Source organism: Octodon degus, unplaced genomic scaffold (assembly GCF_000260255.1).
Source record: "Octodon degus isolate 3935 unplaced genomic scaffold, OctDeg1.0 scaffold00235, whole genome shotgun sequence".
In the NCBI taxonomy this organism is placed as follows: domain Eukaryota; kingdom Metazoa; phylum Chordata; class Mammalia; order Rodentia; family Octodontidae; genus Octodon; species Octodon degus.
Genome location: NW_004524811.1, coordinates 2908172 through 2913139, shown reverse-complemented (window position 1 = coordinate 2913139; position 4968 = coordinate 2908172). Strand labels below are relative to the sequence as shown.

Genomic DNA, 4968 nt, shown 5'->3' with positions numbered 1-4968 from the left:
AATAAATAAATAAAAGCAATTACAAAATTTGGATCTTTGAAAAACTAAAGCAACGGTAACTGTTAAAGCCAGTATAAAATGAAAACATGGGAGAATTACCTGTTTAAAAAGCACTTCTAAAAAAATAAAAAATAAAAAATAAATAAAAAGCACTTCTAAACTTCCATTTAAAAAGTGCTAAACATGAAATTACACAAAAATTTAGGTAATAAAACCTTTGTTACCTTAGAGTTAAGGTAACACATAAAATTATATACTGATACATTTTGATAGTCTGCCCAACCTACTCTAATATCTACAGTTTAATGAATATTTACAAGCATTTGCAAAAGCACTGCAAAGAAATTTTTAAATATTTCTCTTTTTATATAGGATTTGTTCTGCAGTTGAGGCTGGCCTTGAACTCACTTTGTAGTCAAGGCTACCTCATATTCACAGCAATCCTCCTGCCTCAACCTCCTGAGTGCTAGAATTACAGGTATGTGCCAAAAATCACTGTATAAAATATACATATAGACAAACATGATATGGTGCTTTCTCTTAAGAGGACTGCAGCCAAATAGTATCATAAAGGTGCAAAGGGTTATACAAAGAATTCATGACAATTGACAAACCAGGTAAGAATACTAGGAGGGACAGAAATGGCACAGACTTGAGAGTATGAACAGTAATTTGATAGGGCCCCTAAAACTAAGAAAAATACATACTGCTCTCATCTGTGTTATAAGATAAAAGCAGTGTCGTGAAAAACTGTAGAGCCCACTTAGGAGTAAGAGTGTGTGATCCAGTATGGTAAAACAGAAGGAACAACACAGGAAAAATCAGTCCAGACAAGGTTACTACAGGCCTAAAACACTATGCTTAGGGGTCCAGTATTTATTTTATTGCAAAAATAAGCAGTAACTTTTGAACAAGAGTAATGTGATGAGATCAGTTTAGGGGGAAAAAAATGTAAATATACTAAACTATGCATTATACAGTTACTAGAAAATCAGAAAAGAAAAAAGAGCCAATGCTAAAAACTGGAAAAGTTAGTAAAGAAAGAAAATCAGATGACAAGTTTTTGGTCTGCCTACTAGCAAAGTAGTGGTCTAGGGAGGAGGAACACATGCTTTCTATTTAGTGAACCACATGGTTGTATACATATTCTTCATGAGATGACCTCACGTTATATACATAGAATACAGCATGGAGCATGATTACAGATATAAGCCAAGCATGTACACATATCACTTTATTCTTGATTCCCATAAGCTTATTATTTTATAATTGGTTATCAATCCCTAATATTCTTTTTATAATTCTCAAACATATACAGGATATCATTTATTAATGTCAAAGACTCCCCATTATTTCTATTTCCAGTCCTAAGTTTTCCTCTGAACTTTAATCCTATATATATTACCTCCCTGTGAGTATGGAAAATGTATCCCAGAATTTACATACCAAATTCAACTTTTGCGCTTTCTGCTACAGTCCAATTCTCTTCTGGGAGCTTCCTTTTAGAATAATAACATTCATCCCTGTCTTAGAAACTGGAAACTCAGAAACCACCATCAATACTTCATTTCTCTGTACTGGATTCCTTCTGTTACTGTATCTTTTCATCTTATCACATACCATTCCCTCTGTGATACTACATAGTTTTTGGTCTTCATGCATTATTCCTGGTTTATACCTCCCTCTCCAATGTAGGCCATAGAAACCACAATTTCTCTTCCTCAAGGCAGGTTACAGAAACTCTCATCTTCCCCTGCATTTCTCTATAGAAGCAAGTCATAAATTCTTTGACTTATGACAGGTTATTAAACTTTTACTTTAGAAGCAGGCCTTGCTGGGTTTCCCTATCCTATATCCGTAAGTATTACATCATATTTTTTCTCCAATCACACTTAAACATAGTTGTCTATGCTTCAATCATGCCTATGCAATGAAGTGTCCATAAAAACACCACAGAGGGGCCAGAGAGATAGCTCAGTGGCACAGCACCTGTCTGGCAAGCACAAAGGCCTGAGTTCAATTTGCACTACCAAAAAAAAAAGAAAAAAAAATCAACCAAAAACACCCAAAGATGTTCAGAGAGTTCCCAAAGACTTGACCATGTAGAGGCTCCTAGAGCACAGTAGGCCTGGAGGGCATGGGAAGGGGTTATAAGCTCCCTCTATGCATCTCTTCATCTATATCTTCTCAGCATATGTTTATTTTTATCATAAACGAGTAAGCCTAAGTATTTCCCTGAGTTCCATGACCTACTCAAGTAAATTAACTGAAACCAAGGAGGAGTCATAGGAAATGGATTACAGCTGGTCAGCCGGAAGCACAGAGAATGACCTGGGGCTTGAGACTGGCACCTAGGGATTGGGGACTAGGGCAAACTAAATCCATGAGATCTGATACTGCCTCTGGTAGACAATGTCAGAATTAAACTGAACTGAACTGAATCAGAGGGAGCCCAACTGAGGTCTGCTGTAGAACTGACTGTTCCTAGGTGGTGGCGAGATAGTCCCATACATGGAGACTGTGCTGGGGTGACCCCAAAGAAAACTGACGTGTTTTTTCTTATACTTCCTAACACACAGCCAGGCTACCATCAACTTTCAAGCAAATCATCCTCTCCAACTGCATTCCATACAACTACCATGTTACTATGACCTTTCTAAAATACAAATTCAATCATGCCTTCCCACCCTACCATAGTCCTGGCACAATACCTTTTTTTTTTTTTTTTTTTAAGATAGGCTGTCACTATAAAGCCTAGGCTGGCCTTGAACTTAGGTGATCCTCCTGCCTCAGCCTCCTGAGTGCTAGGATTAAAGGCACAGAGCACCACACCTGGCATTCCAGCACAATACTTTCATTCATATTTTCTCTACACTCTTAATGAAGTCTAAAACATTTAATAAGGCCTTCCTGAAGAAGAATCTGGCTCCTACCCCTCTTTCTGAACCTATGGAACAACTCTCCCTCTTTTCTGCAGCTAGCCTGTTCCAGGTCCTCATGCACACTTTGTTCTCCTCCACACAGAGCCTTGGCACATGCTGTTCTCTCTACCCGAAATGGCCAACTTCTACTTTCTCCTTCTACTTTAAGTTTATCTGAATCTTTAGGGATCAGGTCAATCACCACTTCCAAAGGGAAAATTCTTATTGCTTAAAGCTTAAAGCACTATATAACAGTCTTTCATTATTATATCATCGATTATAAAGACTGCCAGGCATGGTAGGACATACCTCTAACCCCAGCACCCAGGAAACCTGAAGCAGGAGGACTGTTCCAAGTTTGAGGCCAGTCTGGGCTACATAGTGATTTCAAGGTCAGCCTGAATTGCATAGTAAGACTCTGTCTCACAGCAACAACAACAACAAAAAAAAATTTTGTATTTTAGGGAAGGGTCTACAAGATGTTGAGGGTCTCACAAAAATGCAAGAAAGGGGCTCGCCAGATAGCTTGTGGATTAAAGTGCCTGCTTGGGCAGAGCGCAGTGGCTGGGTTCTATTCCCTGTTGTACCATGCCAGCTCTACCCCCGGGGGTGCTGAGACGGATTGAGACTGGGTGTGGTGGCACATGCCTGTAATCCCAGCCAAGTTATTTTTTCCCTTAAATTTTTTTTTCTTAAAATATATTTAGTACTGGGTCTACAGGGATTATAGGCATGAGTCACCATGCCCAGTCTCAGTCAACCATCTCAGCGTGCAAGGGGACAGGGCCAGCCAGGAATCAAACCCCAGTCTCTGTGTCTTCCCTTAAAATTTATAAATGTATGTATTCATTGTTAAATGGATCTAGCACCTGATTACATCTAGTTTTGGTTCAAGAGTAAATGCCTCATTTGTATACACTCTTGTCACAATAAAGTAAAAAAACACACACTCTTTCGAGATATAACAGCTTTACTTTTTACCTCCAGCATAGGTTACTAATTGGTAATAATTACTATTCTTTAGGCTGTTTCAAACCAGGAGCTGATAAACTGTAGCCTGGAGGCCAAACCTAGGCTATCATCTGTTAAAGTAGGTAAAATTTTACTTACAGCCATACTCATTTATTTATGTATTATTTATGGCCACTGTCCACAAAAATTAAGCTGGCTATTTTCAGAGAAATGTGCCAATCTCTGTTTTCATGTTTTAATTATTTATTGCCTGATTGAGTCCTCTGATCAGATGAGAAGTTGAGAAAGGGTGGGATACTTAAGTATATTATTTCAAGATGAGTACTCAAAGTAATTGGAAAACTATTCCTAGAAATATCCTGAATTTTCTGAAAATTAAGCGCTTGCTTGGCAAGCGCAAGGGCCTGAGTTCAATCCCCAGTTCAGCCAAAAAAAAAAAAAAAAGGCTGAAAATTATATAATCACTGCTTTTGCAAAAGGACTTTTTTACAGAGAGGAAATGTATGACTTCAGTATTTAAACACTCATTCAAAAGCACTATAAGTAATTTGCATATAAAAACTATTAACTACATCTTATAGCCAAACAAACTTTACTATATGCCATTTTAACTATTTAGCTAGTAGCCATTCTGCTTCCCCACTTTGTTTGAATTTTTTCTTTTTCTTTTTTTTTCCGGAACAGGGGATTGAACTCAGGCCCTTGTGCTTGCCAAGGAAGCGCTTATTCTACTGAGCCATCTCCCTGGCCTCAATTTTTTTTCTTTTTTGAGATAAGGTTTCACTATATAGTGTAAGCTGGCTTTGAACTCATTTATGTAGCCCAGGCTGACCTCAAACTCGCAGCAGTCCTCCTACCTCAGCTTCCCAACTACCAGGATTACAGGTGTGTACCACCATGCCCAGCTTTCAATTTAAATACTAACTAAAGACCACAAATTTTTTACAATAAAGCTAAAATAAACAATTTAAAGTTTGTGGCTGCTACGGAAATACAAAATGAAAGAACAAAGAAAAATAAAGGTTTTCAAGATTACTAAACATGTATCAATTTTTTTATAATTATTTTTAATTAA

The 4968-nt window shown here is 37.6% G+C and overlaps 1 protein-coding gene across 3 annotated transcripts in view; it reads right to left on the bottom strand.

The window, feature by feature from the left end:
• The window catches only part of Slain2 (SLAIN motif family member 2), an 89038-nt gene that overhangs the window by 51702 nt on the left and 32368 nt on the right, over positions 1-4968 (bottom strand). The window lies entirely within an intron of this gene.